This window comes from Macadamia integrifolia, chromosome 14, assembly GCF_013358625.1.
Source record: "Macadamia integrifolia cultivar HAES 741 chromosome 14, SCU_Mint_v3, whole genome shotgun sequence".
Lineage (NCBI taxonomy): Eukaryota > Viridiplantae > Streptophyta > Magnoliopsida > Proteales > Proteaceae > Macadamia > Macadamia integrifolia.
Window position 1 is genome coordinate 28147871 of NC_056570.1, and position 20364 is coordinate 28168234.

Consider the following 20364-nt stretch of genomic DNA (forward strand, 5'->3'; position numbering starts at 1 on the left):
GAGCAATATCTAGAGAGAGAAAAGAAGAAGAAGCCTGATTAGAAGTGTGAGGATTGGAACACAAAATTTTTTCATCTGAGTTTCAAGATTAGAAGAGCAAAAAAATTCATTACACTAGTTTAGAAGTGACAATTTCTCTCTCTTATACTTGTTTTTCCTCAATGGATCCCCTATATTCATCCTATATTTTCACTCTTCCTTCTTATTCCCCTAATAAAGTAGAGTTCCATCCTGCCTTTTCCTTGGTATTTTAAAGATGTACACAGCACAGAAGACTTGATTATTTCAGGTCTCTGAGTGTGAGAACTATGCAGCCTTACCCTCACCATTTGACCAATAGATCACAACATTTGTATTTTACCATTGGACCAAGCACACCCCTTGTCCTTTGGTATTTAAAATCTCCGTGTGACACCTTTTTCCAGGTAAAACCATCTCCATAACCGGCTTACCCCATCACCCCCTCATCCCTATTGCCGTAGCCTATGCAACTCCATTTGATTAAGGGAGCTCCACTTCGTTAGAGTCTCACCGAGCCAATGTACTACTTATGATCACCCTGCCCATTAGTCAAAGCACCTGGTCATAGACGAACCAATCGTATACAGTGGGGCTTCTGGGCTCGGCTCGTTCAAGGGCTTCTGATGTTGATTTCCTCCTCGTCAATCTCCTCATCTATCTTTTGGACATAGCTATTGGGTTTGAGGATTAAACAACAAAAAATAGTTAAAACATTTCTTTTCAAAGGAGGGGGAAAAGAAAAAAATCTCAAAATTACTTATGTGAGAAAGGGGAAACAGAGGAAGTAAAGACGGCAGGGGAAGAGGGAATACATTTGGAATTGGTAGATGAATTTTGAGAAGTAGTGCAGTCCTGAGAATGTGATTTATATAGGGTCGTGGGAGATAATATTGGTGTCGAAGGTGACGATGAAGTTGAGCAGTACTTATGTGATCCTTTCCAACCGGCTATACTCTCTAATCTCATATCACACCACCTTTGGGGTGTAATGGATGGTGTGAGATGGGGTTGCATAGCACAGTCGGATGGAAAGGAAACAAATTCGACATTTGGGAGGGAAGAAGATGGGGAAATAAAACGGTAATTAGGTTTCAAATATGGGTTTTTTGCGATCCTCTTCCGAGAAGAGAAATAAAAATGAGAAATTATGCATGGCTTTAGAAACATGATAGGAAATAATTAGGAAAAAAAAAGTCATGAGGAATCTCTTTGTTAAAATTTCAAAACGTTTTCAAAGGAATAAATGGAAATCTTATAATTTTTCATTTTCTTCTATGCTTGTTTTCAGTTTCTTTTGTGTATCAATTCTCTGAACTTGAGAATTTCATGAAAACGGACGGAGGGCAATGGTGTGGAAGCAGGTGTGCCATCAACCGAATTGCAGTGGTGGTGATGCACAACGGCGAGATGGAGGTGGGCTTACAATGGGAGTGGCAGCAGGGGTAAGGAATTAAGTGGTGGATGATTGCAGAGGGCAGAGGTGTTATGGCAATGGCGGTTTGCAGCAATAGCAGCTTGGTGTTGGGTGGCTATTATCCTACTTAAGCTAATTTCTGAAGAATAAAGTGCGTTTCAGAGAGCAAAAATTATCTTTTCCTATATTTCACATTGGCTAATGCATTGCCAAAGAAGATTGATCATAGAGGATATATTGCTCTAAAATAGGATATCCAGAAACCCTACAACACTCTCCATTGATAATTTTTATTTGCAATTCTCCAGAATTTGGCTTCAGTGAGTATGTTTGGATTTCACCTGAAATAAGAGTTTCAACACCTTTCCTCGGTGCTAAGATATAACCAATGTATTGTGATCATGGAACTGAGAAAGTAGCTCCAAAGAAAACCCCTGAAAAATATCAAGTTCAGCAGCTTTAGCATGCAGCTCAGTAGGCCTACTTTTCTTATTTCTCGAATCTGTAGCATCACCAAAACAAGCCACTCCCAGACCTCCAGCATTCACAGCGGACAAGGAGCTTTTAGGCGATGTAGGCATGGGATGTAGGCATGGGAATACATTTGGAATTAAGTCTCTGAAATCAGATCCGGATAATCTCCAACCTCTCACATGCAGAGGATCCTAATTCCTCGAAATCACTGAAGTGGGGGAGTAAAAGAGCAACCCAGTGCACGAGGCTCCCGCTACTGTAGGGTCTGAGAGAGGCAAAATGTATGCATCTTTATCTGCTAAATCAACAAACAAGGTTTCTTATGTTTAACTAGTGTTTTGGTGGATTCTACTATTCAATCAAATACTATCCCATATATTGGTATGCGTACCCATATATGTCCACCTACAGAATATCAACCAATACTTTGCACTATCCCATAGTGCTGAATTTTCAAACCTCAAATTTGTCAATTGGCATCTGTGTAGGCCTTATCCAATATTCCATGTAACAGATATTTGGGCCCGCTTGAAGATAAAGATGTTATAATTGGAGTTCATAGTCATTAATTGATCAATGCATAGTGTTTATAAGAAATCCTAATTAAGCAGTGTATGCTTAAACAGAAGAAGCATATCACATGCAGATAAAGATGTTATAATTGGTGTTGGAATCAAATAAAATTCTTACTAAATCACATGTACCGTCCTTAATAATGAACCTATGCTTGCCCCTGAAATCACCATTCCTAGCTTCATCTTATACTTTTTTACAAAAAGTACAAGTAGTGGCAGTAGAGCTCCAACTGTGCATGCATAATAAGAGTACTTTGTCACCACCTTGGATAAAATGGGGAGGAAATAATCTCCTTTCTTGCTGTCCTCCTCAAGGATATCTTTTCTTTTCCTGTGCAAAGCTCTATTTTGTCCCTGCATCTGCATCTGCATCTTCATCTCCATCTTCATGATGTGAGATTTTCTTACAGATTGGGCATCATGAGGCATTACCCACACTGAATTAGCAATGCTGGAATCTAGGTGTGGACATGGCAATGTAGCCGAAATGCTTTTCTCTTTCATGTCGAATCTATACAAGTAACTGTCCTTCTTCTCAGTAAAGTAAATGGAGTTGCTCAAAATCCTTCTTAATGATGATGATGATGATGATGATCCTATCGTAGTAGAATAGAAACCACCTTCTCCATATGGATTAATAAATAATGCCTTGCTGCCAAGATTTCTCACTCTTTTCCATTCCATTCTTGAAAACTCCAAACTGTATTTCTTCTTTGGGCCAAGTAAAACTTATGCATAAGATAGAGTTCATTGCCAGACCTTATCAGCTCCCAATCGAGTAATGACACCAAATCTGCACCTATTGAATCTGATTCTGCACATGCAATATCCCGTAAAAATTCAAATAGGTTAAGAAGCTTAGGATCTGCATGTTCCATTTTAATCCTCACGAGTATCTCACCCCCCCCCCATTAATGCATATATGATTCCGTTGCTACCGACTGGACTATGTAAGTTGAATGATTCGTTCAACAGATCTATCTCAGTCCATCTGTTGTGTCCAAGCCGACAAAACAAAAGTCTAAATTTGTCATAGTCTGTGAACAAGACTGCAGTTGGAATCACTGGGGGGAGAAGATAGCAAACATCCATTGTATTCGAATGATTTCCATTCATGTGGTGGTAGATGGATTTTGTCCCAACAAGAAACATTGTCCTTCTCGTTTAAAATCCATTATTACCATCCATCCATGTGAACAAGTGCAAATTTCTTTCTGGAACATGTCAGCTATGCTCATACCATAGTAACTATCCTCTGATATGTTGCAGAGAATTTGTCCAGCTATGTCCTCGCCATGGCAAAAAACAAGCCAAGGTTCTGCTTTAGAAGAAGCTAGTGGCTGATCTCGCCTTGATCTCATCATAATATTGTCTCAGACTCTCTCTGATCCCTACTGAAACATCAAATCACAAAGAACACAAAGATATATATATATATATATATTAAATTGACAAACATATGCTCTGCTTTTATCTAATATGTAAGACAATGAATCTTTAATTATGAGGTATTGACAATGCTAGACTAACCACTATTTAATTCTAGTTAACGATTTTGAAGAAGCTAAACTTTGAGCTGCTTCCCATCATGGACAGTGACAATACTCCAAGAACATACATCTTAATGAAAAAAAAAAAAAACGATTTAGTTTCCTTGATGTGGTGATGTGAAGCTATGATTGGAATCTGGGTTCATCTTTGATTCCCACCCCCTTATTGTTCAAGGTACAAAATACCCTTTCCGTTCAAATGGTCTCGTCAGATGGATTAAATGTTTCTCTCTTCACCAAGGCTGGAGAGAAACTGGATCCTACAAAAAATAACCCACCTAGTATTTTTATATGCACTTCTGAGGGCAAGTGAGACAATCTCATAGATAGATAGATAGATTGAGTACTGTCAAAGGATAGCCTCATAAACCAAAGAATCACGATGACTTTTTCTAAGTTCTCTTTCACTTCTTGTTCTACTCAATTTTGTAGATGTTGGCCAACCCATATGGATGTTTTGATTGGTGTATGAGAACGATTTCCCAAATAGTAACTACTGTAATTGTCAAGCTCGCAAAGCCTTGCTTTTTATTAATTTGCTATAGTCACATAATGGCGTTAACACAAAACAAGTATCAGAAGGAAATTTAGTTATAATTTAAGAAGAAGAAAATAAGAAGAGATTAGAAGATCATTTGCTATAGTCACATAATGGCGTTAACACAAAACAAGTATCAGAAGGAAATTTAGTTATAATTTAAGAAGAAGAAAATAAGAAGAGATTAGAAGATCAAAGAAGAAGATAAGAAGAGATTAGAAGATCAAAGAAGAAGAAAAGTTCAGACAATGAAAGATGGATCATAGCCAAAAGTAGTATGGTTAACGAATCAGAATGAGTCAAATTTCAAGATTTATTGAACCGCTAATCATATTTGAGACTCAGGGAGATCACATTACCAGTGCAACCTTCTTTCTTCACCTTATTCTTGTTTGAAAATTTTATGTTGCTCCCTATTGTTAATTCTAAGTCTTAATTACTGACTTTGGTTCAAATTGATCAATCGAATCTTAAGAGGAGTAGAATAGTTTCAGTGGCTCAGATCCCAAGGGCCAACCAGGTAGATGGACCCTCAAGGTTGACATTGCATAACTCTTTCTAAGATACCTCTTCTAGATTCTTCTTCTTCTCCAGTGGATTTCCCACATCGGCCAACCCACTTCAATCTTTCTTTCTCGTTCAAGCTTCCTCCGCTGGCCAACCTTCATTAATGCCCCCTATTCTTTCTTAGTTCAGAGCTAAAGTGAAATGAGGGGAGTTCAGAGCCGCGCCTTATCTACATAGAAAGAAAGGGGTTACCGAGTTAGGTTAAAAATCTGCAATTCAGTGAGCTCATTTCACAAGATCCTTAGAACACCAACAGAAGAGAGGACAAGGAGTATATTTGGAGATCATAGACATACCTGACGAGCCTTTTCTGTCTGAAAATTGATTTGGCTGTGGGTGATGGAAGATTGAAAGGCTGTAATGAATAAAAAGGAAGGAAGATTGCAAGGAGTTGCTTCCTATTTTGATGGTGATTGGTGAGTGGTTGAAGGAAACTAAAAAGGGATGAGAGAGGAATTTGATTGTTCTGTCTTCTTCTCTAGAATAACTAATTGTGTTAATATATCTTTCAACATATATAGATTCAACTTGACTAGTGCACTAAGCTGGAAACCTGAAGAGAAGTTATATTTTGAAATTCACAGTGAGCAAAAAATCTTTTACATCTCATAATGTCTCTGTAATTTTGGGAGAGCTAGATGAAATTCAATTTCCTTCACTACCAAATAATCTGGAGAAGACTAAACTAATGCATAGGTTGAGTTTACCATTTAGTACAGACCAAAAGTAGGCCCAAAGCCCAATTGTATAGCACTTGGGACCAATCAAGGAAATCAAAATTATTGAAGTACTCATTTTAGAACTTCTCTTCATGTCATCCAGAAGTACTGTTTTGTAAAAGTTGTTTTTTTTTTTTCTGTGTTAAGAGCCTTTCAGTAAATTCATTTTTCGTTTCAATCTCATACCTTACTGTATGAGAACAATGTCTGACCCAATTACTAGAGTTCCTTTAGCAGATGTATAGGTATGACAAAAAGATTTACTTTCATTTGTATTATCAAACAATTTAGACATCAGACCTAAAAATATGAGAACATAGTTGATGTGATTATGTTATGTTGGCATGTTTCAACCATAATGTCTTGTAGATACAATACAACGATACAATGGATGCCCCACATATGAAAAGGATGACAATGACAACTTCAAGAAATTCTGAAGCCCCATATGTGTGTGTGTGTGTGTGTGTGTGTGTGAGAGAGAGAGAGAGAGAGAGGGTTTACTTTTTTTTTTTTCCTGTGCTTGTATTGTTTAATTCTTACATGTAAAGAAATAATAGTATAATTTAGATGGTAATGAACCACAGTCTCAACAACTGAACGCATAATTTTCTAGTTCCCCGTTCCTCTTTTGTTTCTATTTTCGTAAATTTTGAGTCTTAAGGAAAATCAAGCCTATTTTAAATTTTAATGGTTCTTGATACTTTGTCGAGAATTTATGTATGCTTTCTATGTATCTCCCACTTTCCACTTAATTTCACCCAAATTTAAATATTTCAGCATAACTATCCAACAATTTCAAGCTCTCACTGCGGTGCAATGATCGGAAAAATCTAAGATTTAACTTTTCATACAATCATATTTCCTATGGCAAAAACATATATCTTCTTGCCTTGAGGAATCCATTTCCACAATCTACCTAACTAGTTGGATATTTTATTTTAATTCATTACTTTTGTTCTGTATAAATATCTTTGTTGCTACCAATAAATGGTGCACTACTGGACTCCTAAATTTTTTTTATGTGTGCACAGGAAAGAATCATGCTGCAGGGTAGTTGCAGTGTTTCACTCAAAGGAGAAACAGGGATGATTATTATTCTTTTCTTCAGGCTGAAACAAGTAATATTTAACAATGAATGGAAAAAGAGGCAAGAAAACAAAAAAAAATATATACTGAATCAATAATGTTTAATAAAAGAGCTTGTACCTGGTCAATGGATTGTGGAAGCTAGTGAGTTTCTGCAGCTGAAAGCAGTCAAGCACTGATACAAGAACTTGGATTTCTAGTTCAAGGCTCAATTAATTTATCCTGCAAAAACAAAGCATATATAAGAAAAGTCCATATTATCATTAGATATAATACGACAGAATGCGTGGTTGAGCATAACTTTATTTTAGAAGAGCAGCAATTAGAGAAGTTTCTCTTCTGCTGAAGGCAGGAGGAAACTTGCAATTTGCATATGCTAATTAAGTCTCTTGGAGGAACTTAGCCAAATAGACAACATATAAACTGGGCATGTTTGATATCTGTTGCACTGCTTGATGGAAAATCCTGTGAAAGGTGATTAGGCTTCTGTTATTTTATTCATCCTATAACACTGGCACTCCTGTATTGTAAGCTCTACTCTTACTGAGAACAGTAATGGCAGAGACACACATTTATAGATAGAGAAACGACAGAGAACCTTGTTAGGAAACAAGAGAGAGAATATGGATTCAGGGCGTCATGCAACCAAGAAACACTGAAACTTTAGGCAATAAAAGAAAAGGGAAGAGAGATAAAGAAGTGGGGTCGAACAGGAGAGAACATGGTCTAAGAAATAGAGGGAGAAATTCCAGTTCAGGAATTCCTCACCCAAGCAAATCGGCACTCCCAATAACAGTAAAAGAAAGAGAGAGAGAGAGAGAGAGAGAGAGAGAGAGAGAAGCAGGAGGTGGGAGATTGAAAAGTGTGCTGCTTCAATTGGTGAGAAAGAAAGATCATAGACATACTTTGCACTATCTTCTCCAAATCACCATTGAAGGTCTATGACTTTTGAAGAAGATAATGCAAAGTATATCTATGATCTCTCTCTCTCTCTCTCTCTCTCTCTCTCTCACACACACACACACACACACGCACACAGACACTTATAAGAAAATCTCTTCAACTCCACCACCTTAGTATCTATCTATCTATTAGTCGAACTTAATTTAAGAATGAGATGCAGAGAAACTTTTAATCAAATATTCAGAAGGGTTTGATATTTCTGCCACTGACACCGACAAATGGGGAACGGCGATAGAACTGAAATTCCAAGAAGATCATGAGAAAGAAGATACCTTGCAGCGTTGTTACACAGATACGGCTGAGCTCCTGGAGGCCAATAGCGATCGTTGTCCCAGAAGTTGCTGGAGGAAGAAGATGGGCATCACTTTGAGAGTCCGAATGATTTACTCTCTCTCCAAGACTCCAACTATGCTTCCTTTTTTTTTCTTCTTTTTCCCTCCGTCCTTCCTCTCCCTCTCTCTTTTATGGAAGGAATCCATTCCCTTTTTCTTACCATAAAGCCAGATTCTATTAAAGCTTCTCCGATTTTCACTCTTCTCCAGGGATCGAGACTTCCAAATAGGAAGGGAAGAAGCCAGAAAGGCAAGCATTAACGGAAAGAATAACTTGCAAGTTACTCTACGCTTCGTCGCTTCCTATAACCCAAGCCTTCTCCTGTAAGAACCCTCTCTGCAAACCTCTCTCTCTTCTACGAAACCTTAACCCCAACTCGCAATCTCTTCTTCAGGCAAACCCTAACCCCATTGTAAGAGAAATAATCTCTCTTCCTCCCCACCCCACCCCTCCCCTGGGTTTGGAACTTCGATATCCAGGTATGTCTTATTAGTGCTTTAGTCTTAGAACTCCTTGAAGTCCCTGCTTCCTTGTTAAGAATTTATATCAAGTATATTAGAAAGGAATCAAATTTGGTTTTAGTTGCAGCTGAAACTGAAATTTTTTTGGTGCTTCCAATTTTTTTAGACTTACTATAGTCTTTTTTTTTAAGACTTACTATAGTCTTACATGAGTGTTTAACATTAAAATTATTTGTATTCACTACCAGTTTAGTTTCAAATATTTCCACTGTATCATCTAATCTTGACTGATAATTAAAGCTTTGATTATAGATGCCAATACACTTTAGGTAATGTTGTAGCCATCCAGTGAGCCTTGTACTAAAATTTAACATGAGAGTTTAAACAGAGCAGTTGGAACTTGGAACTACAGAAGTTGTATCAAGAGCTCAACATAGATATCACAGGCAACATGAATTATATATTGAAATTGGCCAAATGATGTGTTAGGCCAATGGTTATATTCCAATTGATGGATTGACCAAATGATGTGGTAGGCCAATGTTTCTTTTCCAATTCTGAACTCAGCTAGGCTGCACTCCAAATTAAATACTGATATTGAGCAAATGATGTTTTAGTCCTGCGAGTCCTGCGAAATGCAAATTGATATTGACAACTAATAAATTAGGCTTTGGATCAGCTTGTTCTTTCAGGTTATATACTTGGGTGTACAATGAGGAACGTGTTTGCTTCATATGGTATGGTTCCTGAATTTCTTGGGAGCATGTTTTTATTAGATGGTACTTGGATTGTTTATCCATTTAATACACGTGCCACTTTATAATTGAATGAATCCCTTTGCGTTATGGGTACTCCCCAGTTACCTGCAGGTTTCCTATCTTCGCCTTTCTAATGTATCCAATCACTGTTTTTCAATCATTCTGGCTATTTCCTATTCTTGAAATCAGTGTTGATTCCATCATGAGAGCTTCTTCAATTCCAGCAAGGGTGACTCTGTCATTATTTTGTTATCAGATATTCAGCAAAAGTATCCATTGCTCAAGGCCATCGTCCTACAACTTCATACAGGTTTTGAATTCATAACTGATGCTTCTGTGGGTTTGGACGGTATAGAGGTTGGATCATGTGCCTCTCACCAGAGATTGGATACAATTTATTCAATCAATTCTTGGCATTTGTTGTTAACTTTTGTTGCTCAATCAACTACTTCAGAAGGTTGTTTAGATATATTCATGAATTTGATCCTTGCGAGATGCAATATTTGGAATTCTGCTGATATTTGAGTTTTGTTACTCATGTGTCTGTTTTGTTATTCACATGAGCTATATTGAGCTATATATCTAATACTAATATTCTGAATTCTATTTCTTTTTGAGTTTCTTTCTTTTTTATTGTTATAGATAAATGGACTTAGTTGGAAAATTAAATGGTTATTGTGTAATCTTCCATAATCATACCAGCTCCGTAAACAGGAAGGGCATTTGTTCAGGGAATTACACCATTATTTTTGTTGCACTTTTGACTTGTACTTCTAATTCCTTCATGATATTACAAGTTCATAAGTATAGCCTTTGGTTTCTCTCCCTTTTCTTCATGAGAAGCTTTGAATATGTGGTACATTATATGATACGATTTTTTATATTGATTTTTCTGTTTCTCACAGCTGCTCTTTCCACACTTCCAGATATCTGGTGCCAGCCTTTAGATGCTTTTCATATCAAGCTGGTGTATGTTCTGATTCACCTTCTCAGAAAGAAAGTAGTTTATGGCAAAAGCAACCAAAGTAACATGTGTGGAAGCAGTCAATCTGGACTAATCGGAAGCTAGAAGATCTTGGTATCCATTAGTTGCTTGTAAAGATGCATTCTACCTCTTATACCAATATCTTTACAAGCAAAAGTCCATTTCTTTCTCTAATTTCCATGAAAGAAGAAGCAAAGTATCCCCTTGGTCTGATGATCTTCCTGAGGAGGTTTTGGGTTTGATAGCATTGAGTATTTTTGGGCAGGACTACTGCTCTTTTCGTGCTGTTTGTAGAACATGGCGATCCAAGGGAAATCCATTCCCACTACATATACCTCCAATTACTCGGTCTCTATTGCCAATGACCCAGTCTCAATGGCTTGTGTATCTTGAGGAAGAGGACCATATATTGCATGTATTTCATCCCTGGTGCAAAGGCAGTCTCATAGAAATTCCAGGGTTATCTGATTCAAGAATATGCTCCTCAAGTGATGGTTGGTTCCTCATGTAGCAATATTCAAGGCGAGTGTTCTTTCTCAATCCCTTCAGTAAGACTATAATTGAACTCCCGGATTTTCCACGCCAAGAATGGGACTATCCAGAATCCACAAACGGAATATGGGACATGCACTTGCCAGCACTCTCCTTCTCATCCCCACCAACTTCTTTGAATTGTATAGTCTTTGGCATTTCAAGTTCATGGTCGGAAGGTGTAATTTCTATTTGCATAATCCATCACGGGGAAGCAAGCTGGACCATTCACAAGTGTCTAGCCAATAATCGACCATTCCTCCTATCTAATGCAATCCAATATTCCATAATGGACTTGTTTACTGCCTTAGTGAATATGGAAATCTTGGAACTTTTTGTCCACACAAGGACAGCAGGGAAGAATGCAATTGGACTGTTCTTGCTCATCCTCTTTCACCATATTTTGTTCTAAACATTCAAGATGGAAACTGGTTTTTGGTACAATGTAATGGTAATCTCTTTTCAGTGTTTCAAGGTCACATGGGAAAGGGCGTGACCGTTTTCAGCCTGGATTCCCAGAGGAGGACTTGGAATCAAGTCCACAATTTGGAAGGTCACATGTTTTTTCTTACTAGTCATACTTCACTCTCGACCAAAATAGCTAAGGAATTCGATGGAATGAGTGACAAGATCTACTTTCCCATATTCCCCATTTCTAGTGATAGTAGTAGTAATGGAGGCGGCGGCATCAATTCTCGTTCGTGTGTCTTCTATTCTCTTAGTACTGAGATGTACCATTCTTTTGGCACTAGTCATTCAAACACAGACATATCTAGAATGAAAATTCGGAGAAATGTGCTTAGATTGAACCCAATTTTGTCCTACCTTCTAATAAGGACCTTAAATTGGGTTTCAAATCGTCCACTAATTAAATCAGGTATTAGCTTATGTTTCTTGAAATGTAGGGACAAGGGATAACTTATTACTAGTGCAACAAGTATGAAATATGAAGTAATGTTCATTCATTTTATTTCTTATACTACAACCTTTTTTGTATTTTCTTTTAGTTCAATGATTGTTAACATGTTATTACATTCTCTAAAATAGACCTTGCTTTGGCTTGTTCGCCATTTCTTATTTTGTTTTCAGCAAAGTTGATAAGATTTGATTAGTATAAGGGAAAAGGGGAGGGTTTGAAGTGTTGAAATACAACAAAAAGAATGTTCAAAGCCTCTATATGGAGGGACTCAGGTCAGTAAAAACTCACCCTGACCCTGGATTTATTCTCAACTGCCTGATATACATCAGCACAGCTTGATGGTCTGCACCACCCATATAGTGAGTAGGTCTGCTTCATACATGGACAATACTTTTGGAAATCTTTCAGTCATTTGTTCTTCTCTTCACTGTGCTCTTTAGATAATGCTGAATTATTGTATGACGAGTCAAGGTTGGTAAAGAGTCATATTATAATCCTTATGCCACTTTAATTTTTGGCTTTGCAATAAAGCCTCTCTAATGAAGCCATGGATACACTTCTTGATAATAGGATTAGTGGACAACTAATGAGGGATGTCCAGAATTAATAAAGTTTATAAGTCCTTTTCGAATGTTATTGAAGTCAAAGAAGGAAGATTTTGCAAGACTCAGCTTGGTAAATGGGTCAATTATTCAGGGTGCTCTATCATTGTCACCTTCGTTAGCACTGGTATGCGAATTATGCATAATCATTTCTGTATCGGAGGAGTAGCTGCTGATTTGCCTCATGACTGGATGGATAAATGTTTTTTGTTTATGCAATTATTTTTAAACAACGGTTGTTGAATATCAAAAGCTTTATTACGTGGAATCCTTTTTTTTTTTTTTTTGAACGAGTTGAGAGGGTGGGCATTATTGGTGGAGAAGAAGCGGGCAGTGTAAGCGAACTTGTTTTATCGTACCTCATTAGTGTGCACTTGCTATAGTCCTACATCAGTTTGTTCACGTCCTTGGTGCCTTCATATACTCGAGGAGCTCTTTCAAATTAGAGATTGAGTGACAATCCACAGATTGCATTGTCATACCAAATTACAGCTTTATTACCAAACATGACAACACTACATTAATAAGTAATACAACATAGTTTCATTAAATCTTCTGGTTAAATTATGTGCCGTAAACTCAATTGGCACTACCTTCTCCATTTTGAATTCTCATGAAATCTTAAAAAAAAAAAAAATCCCTCATGAAATCAATGTAACTTTTCCCTTCAAGTATCACCGTAAGGAATGACTTGGAGAATTCCTCAGCTCCTATTGTTCTAAACAAAGCTGGTCTATCTGGGCTGATCAAGCTGTGTGTAGGACCCACTTCTCCATCTAGTTTTGGACTGTAGAATGTTGCGAAAGAGATCCTCTCTTTGATGGAATTCACTGTTGCCCTATGCTTAATATTGTGGTACATCCCATTGGTTATAATATGTCGAAGGGAAGGCACCAACTCATATGATTTGTTAAGGATTTTCTTAGATATTAGAATTGGGAAAAAGAAGCAAAGATTTTGACAAATCTATGAATTTTTTAAGTTTTATTATTATTTTTTTCCTATTTTGTTGATAAAGAAAAAAAAGGAAAAATAGCCAAAATGAAGATAAAGTGTTTATTCAAAAGAGTTCAGAAGCTTTTGAATCAGCCATGAATGCATTGACATTTTGGTGTATCTTCATAACAATTTGAACTTTTAGGTTGGAATCTAACATGTTGTTAGAGCATAACATTGTTTGGACTTTTGAGTTGAAATATAAGAGGCTCTGATACCACAGAGAGGCTAATTTAATTACATCAATAGTCACCATCCAATTTGTTAGTTGTGCTACTAAATGTTTGGTGGTTACTTCCATGGTATATCCAATATTCACTACAAATGCATGTGGAAGAGGATTAGCAACTCTCTCTCTCTCTCTCTCTCTCTCTCTCTCTCTCTCTCCAACCATGCATTCTCTACATAGAAATGAAATCCCCTGAAAAGATGTACATAAGATGGAGGATTACTATAGTGACATCAACTTACCTTTCAATGACATTTGAGAGAGAGAGATAGAGAGATAGAGAGAGAGAGAGATGTTGACAATGACAACACCATTAAAACCCTAAGGACATTAAGTCGTCTTTGTAAACATAAATGCAAATAACTCATACATGAACTAGAGATTCTACTTAGTCATCCGAGTTGAAAAATGCAAATACCCACATTCATTTTGCAGCAAAAGTTAGAGTCTGCTAGCAAGGCTCATAGACCACCTTGTTCGCGAAGTAAAGGAAAGGGTAGTGGGTAGGCACTCTATGTGATACCCTACTTTCTAAACCCGATTTAATTTCTCGGTTTGTTCGATTTGGTCTTGCAAGACCTGAACCCGAGTGACCCAAGGCGGGTACCCTATGGAACATGATGGCAAGGGGACTCTGAACTCAGGTTGACCAAATGAGTTGGAGTTAGTGCCTATAAGTCTGCGTACCCAAGCCGTGCACTTATACGTATCACGAGGCCATGTACTCACAATAAAGGTATATAGCTATATTTTATACCAAGTATGCGTATAAATTGATTACCGAGAGTGAAATATGTGTCATGGCCGAGCCCCATTGAAAGTCCTAATGTTTCGGCTAAGTTTTGGCCGACTGGTGGGTGGTCATGGATGGTCGGACCTACAAGTGTGACATACCACTCTGGTCATTAGATATTTTGACCCCACTATAAATAGCATTTATTACCTTTCTTTCTCCACATTTATTACTTTACACGATGGGTGAGAAAAGTAAAGAAGAGAGAGAGAGAGAGAGAGAAGGAGAGAGAAGGGAAGAAGAAGGAAGAAATGGAGAAGAAGATGATCGTTATGCTTCGTCGGAGTCAGATCTCTTGAATCCAACACCGGATTAGCGACCCTCATCTAGAGATCTACATTTTGACATGAGTAAAGACGGTATTCCTTAAACCTTCACGAAACCCTAAGTGAAATCCTATGATTTGGGTAGGAATCCTTTGGATCTTATTATTATCTCTTGAGAATGTGAATCTAAGGTTTAATAGAAGTCCTATATGTTGTTTATGAATGATTTTGAGGAAGGATTTGGAGGAAGATTTGTGAAGCATTTGTTGATCTCTTGAGCTAAAGAGAAGATTTGGGGTTTTGAGATGTTCTTGAGCAAAGAGGTAAGATCCACGTTTAAGGCTTTGGATCGACCTTAGATCTAGGTTATAATCATGGTTTGGAGCCTTAGATTTGTGGAAAATGCGATCGAATCGACCTATAGTGGTTTCCCCAAGGTGGGATGAAGAATTGAAGAGAACAGTAAAATCCCGGTTTTGACTTATGGGTGTTTGGGAATGATCGGACCAACCAATCTAGCGCCCACCTGTCCTGGGTAGGCTGCTGGCTTGACTGACGAGCAAGACTGGTGGGTGACTTGGCCTGCCGCTTCTAGCCCGTCGGTCTAGGCAGAGTTGCTGGCTTGAAAAGCCAACAAGACCGGTGGGCAACCTAGCCCGTCGGTCCAGACAAAGTCTCTGGGTCGAGCGACGAGCAAGGGCTGGTGGGTGCCTTGCCAGCCGATTAACCCACCAATCCGACCTCTCAGGTCCCAATTGGGCCCAAATTTGTCGAGTAACCTACTCTAGTGATTCCAAACACATTGGGATCATCATACCTCATTGGTTATGAGCATAAAGTGGAGGTATACTAAATCCAACTCTTTTTATGATAAGTTGTACTAGAAACTCGCGTCAACGCACGTTGGATCTTCCTCGTACAAGGGTGATATTAGTACACAACTAGATAAGTGGAAAGAGGACATTGCATCATTTTATTCTGGTTGTAGACTAGCCATGTCATCATATTATTATTATGTAGACTAGTCATCCACGATTGCCATTGCATGCATTGACGTGTGCATTATGAAATTCATTTATGATATGATAAACTAATATCTTTAATTGCTAATTGTCTATTTTTGCTTATGATATGAGAAGGATGATTTTAAACTATTAAATATGATGTTTTGCTAGATTAGATGTCATAGTTGACTTGGACATGAATGCATTGGTGGCCCATGGAATGGGACACAGTGGTACTATGCAGTCGTACTATCTCACATAGGAGCATATGATTAGGAATGACATATCCCTGTGTTACGACCCTTCCGAGCAGGGGTTTAGGTGTTGGGTATACCACTGAGGGAAAGTCCGAGGTTGTGCACCAAAGGTGGAGGTTAGAAGTACGCCCAGCTGATCATTAAGACTGTTGGCAACTTAGTGATATGACAAGAGGACCAATCGTACTGCTTTTATAATGTAGGGCAAGACTTATTTTACTTTAATGCAGGGCAAGGCCCATTTTACTTTTCGGTACCCACGGCTGGCCTTCTCCAGTAACCCTATGGGCGTATCGCAGGATAGGGTTCGGGGCTCGTACCCGGAGCATACATGTACTGTGGTTGTGAATAGCACATGACCTATGACTTAGAATTATTGTTTAGGTGGACTAAGATAATAAAATGAACTACATGCATATAGGTTCATTTGTATTACAAATGCTTGTTGGTCTTTCTTTTCACTTACTGGACTAGTGAGTTCATTCCACGTGCACACCATTTTTAGATAATCTTGCAGGTTATCCGACTGAGAAGCTAGAGCCAGGACCCACTGTGGAGTTTCCAGTTGAGGACTGGTGGATCCCTGAAGATCTTGGGCACGATGCCGAGTGCCCGTGCGAAAGTTATGTTGTAGGACAGCAACACTGATACCTGCATAGGATTCTTTTTTATTATTTTGGAAATGTTACCTATATTTGTGCTTTGGATGTTTAAATTGTATTTCTTATATATATATCACGCTTACGGACCCAAATGTAAATGTATTATTTAATACAATTTTGGTATCAAGATTCTTGGGTATTTACAGGTATGTACATATAAGACTTCCGCTGAAATACAGGATTTGCATGACTTAGTGTGTGTTTGTTATGTTGTGGTTATTGTATCAAATGATCCTGGCAGGTTTTGGGTTAACAAGTGTCAACTCGGTCACCGGTCCAATTCTGTATGGAACGAGGTGTGACACTCTAAGTGTGATTTGAACAAGCATTGGCTAGAAGCTTGGAATTGTAGCGAAATGTGGTAATTTTATTGTTCATCAAGTCTCAATTATCACTCAAATGTTCTTCAAAATGTTTTCTCAAAAGAGTTAAAAAATGACTAATTATTATATACACTGTTGAGGATCATTTGGTGGAATCAATGAATGGATTGATGGATGGGCCACAAATACAAATAATATTAAGTTATCAATCGAAGTAGACTTTATATATACATTGGTTTGTAATAAGACTATAATAGTGGTTCCATGTTTGGCTCTGATTGATTGAACGAGCAAAATATCATCGAAGTTCAAAGTTCATAATCATTCTATTATCCACCTTTATTCTAAGTTAAAAAAAAGTACCAGCCGTTTGAACTAGTTGGGTAAATGTACTATTCCATAAACAAAAAATGAATAAATAAATACATTCTAATGATTAAAATGAGAGAGAGAGAGAGAGAGAAAGGAATCCAAGGGTTTAGTGCTCCGCACTAGGGTTTATAATTTAAGGTTTCACCCTAATGAGGTTAGGGAATATGTCTCATGATATTGTCCACTTTTGGCGTTTAGGTTCGAGGCCCGGAGACTAATTGGTACCCCCCCCACACACACACATACACAATTTTAAAAGCCCTCATGAGAGTGAGGACTCCAATCCTTATATGGACCACGATTTTTCCTTCACTCACTGATGTGGATTTATTTTTCCCTAAAACATGCAAAACCAACAACAGAGGCCCCCAAGTGAAGGGAAGAGCATGTTGCCAGATTTACTTACTCGAATCAAGAGCCCTCCTTCTAGCGCTAATGATGAGGCCAGGGAATATGTCTCATGATATTGTCTGCTTTTGGTGTCTTGGTTCGAGGCCTGGAGGCTAATTGGTGCCCACATAGTTTTAAAAGGTCTTATGAGGTAGTGATGACTCCAATCTTTATATGAACTACGGTTTTCCCTTCAATCACCGATGTATGACTATTCTCCCCTGGGATAGGCTTTTACCTACAACAAGAATGATTGGTTTAAGGTTTTCATAGGTTATATATGTACAAGGATTTTTTTCCATTTGGTTCTAAACAGTAAATTTGATTTGGTTCTAATCGCATGATTTCACCCCTTGAAATTGAAATTGAATCGAACCAGGAAAAGATTCTTTGTTTTAAAACCAATTCTACCTCCATTCAGTTTGGTTCAAATTTAAACGATTGGTTTTGTTTCAACTCTAAAACCCTTAACATGAATAAAATAATGTAGAATTATAGGTCTGAAACTTTTAACAATCCCCACACGTATGGATAGATGAGATGTTATTGTACATGTAGAAAGGCATATAAAAGAAAAGAAACAAAGGGTTATGGGTTCTGATACCACGTTGGAGGGTCCAACCTAAAACTGAAATAATTCTTCCTCAATTCGGTTTGGTCTAATTTTAAACGATTGGTTTTGGTTTCAACTCCAAATTGACACTCTTAACATGAATAAAATAATATAAAATTATAGGTCAGGAACTTTTAACACTCCCTACACATATGAATAGATGAGATGTTATTGTACATATAGAAAGGCATATAAAAGAAAGAAACAAAGGGTCATTGATTATGATAATATGTTGGAGGATCCAACCTAAAACCTTAAAGCATTAGGTGGAGAGAACTTTTTAAATATACAAAGGCATCAAAGGCGAGAACAAACTAATATGATACTCTAGCTCTAAAAGCTCAAAGAGCAGACAAAGTATCACACTTTCAAATCCCATTATGGGATCTACAGAGAAGATCATGTTGGATATTAGTGTGTATCAAATGTAATTAAATAGTTTAATGTATATTAATTTGTGTTTATAAATTTGGCCAATAATGTGTCGTAAGGTTTTATCTTAAATTGTTCACAATGATAGAGCATTCTATTTGCATGGTTAATGCATCATGTTTCATGTGATTAACCATCCGAACACAAATGCCTATATTCATATGTCATTCCAATTGGATAGTAAAAAAAAAAAAAAAAAAGTTTGAAAACTAGTAAGGTTAGATTACAATATAAATTTAGGATATTTGGATCTTAAGACATTGAGGTTGGGGTGCCTCTAGTTTATTGATAGATAAAAAAGAGTGCTCCATCGTAGTGATCATAGCCTCCAAGCCAAGTCTCCGTACGGCAAGCAACGCTTCCACAAGACGAATGAGTGACAATGAGACGTGCTAACTTAAACCAATAACCAGCCGACTCGAGCAGTGATGGGCAAGGACTTCCTTCCACTAGGCTATCAACCTCGTTGGCATTCTACCTCTAGTTTCGACAAAAGATAGCGGTTATGGTTTTTTTATTGCTGTTATATCTGGCTAAGTAGTGGGCAATATCAAATGGCAGATAATGAACATATAGGGAATTTTATTGAAGATAATTTCAATAGATAACAACATAGTTGCAGGGGAGGCAATTAAAGACCAATTTTATTGGACTTTAAATAATGTCTAAAAAGATGAGAATGAAGAACTGCATACATGAGGAGGTTCTTCGATTCCATCAATAGGAACCTATCACTAAATTTGCTATCAATAATGCAGCTTTCACTTGGTCCATCTTACAAGATCATCCTTTTATGAGTTCTGTCATCATGTTATTGAATCAGAAAGCCAGTAGAAATCTCTTTAATATCATTAGGAACTACCACACCTTGGCTAATCTGTAAACTTTGATTAATATCCATTTTTCTCCAAGCTAGAGGTATTTTGTTATGTGCATGGATTATATTACATGAGACATGTAATGAAGATTTGAAGTTCCAGCTGTTCCTATTTTCTCTCCTAAGAGAAGAGGCAGGCATCCTCATCCAAATTTGACATCTAGCTTCATCCACAAAGTCAAGTGGTGAACACCTCCCAATTAACCAAGACCCCAAACTTGGTCATAAAAGCTAATCTAGCAAATAGAGAACTGCTTTTATTTTTATCTCCTTGTATCTCGTATTCTCTCTCACTTATTTCTTATATTTTTGCCTATTTTGCCTTCACCCGAATTTGTGTACGTCATCTGTTTCCCAAATAACATTTTTCTCCTTTCAACAATGTCTTGCTTGGCAAGTAGAAACGATTCAGATTGGAGCATCCTTTGATTCGCTCTTCCTTTCGCCACTAACGACCTGCCCCCTGCAACTCCCCGGCCAAGTAACCCCCCCCCAACCACCATCCTGCATCCTCCCACTCTTGACTTCCCTGCATGGCTGCTTCCCTCACCCTCCCCCCTCCTCTGCCTCTGCCCCTGCATCGCGTCCCTTGATGATCTCCAGACAGTTGGACGTGCTGGTCTAGGCCCATTTTGGCCTGCAACATCCAGT

General features: G+C 37.8%; 2 long non-coding RNA genes across 3 annotated transcripts; one reads left to right on the forward strand and one right to left on the reverse strand.

The window, feature by feature from the left end:
* The first annotated feature begins 647 nt into the window (after positions 1 to 647).
* Positions 648 to 11974, forward strand: LOC122060587. 2 transcript variants are annotated; one of them, XR_006134470.1, is made up of 2 exons: positions 648 to 2190; positions 10368 to 11974. It is a non-coding gene; the product is annotated as an uncharacterized LOC122060587 (long non-coding RNA). The 2 variants fall into 2 exon arrangements; XR_006134471.1 differs by lacking the exon at positions 648 to 2190 and adding an exon at positions 8649 to 9772.
* LOC122060586 lies at positions 2513 to 8659 on the reverse strand. The gene is made up of 4 exons (XR_006134469.1): positions 8183 to 8659; positions 7068 to 7169; positions 5140 to 5308; positions 2513 to 3878 (listed from the first exon to the last, which is right to left on the reverse strand). It is a non-coding gene; the product is annotated as an uncharacterized LOC122060586 (long non-coding RNA).
* Positions 11975 to 20364: the final 8390 nt, after the last annotated feature.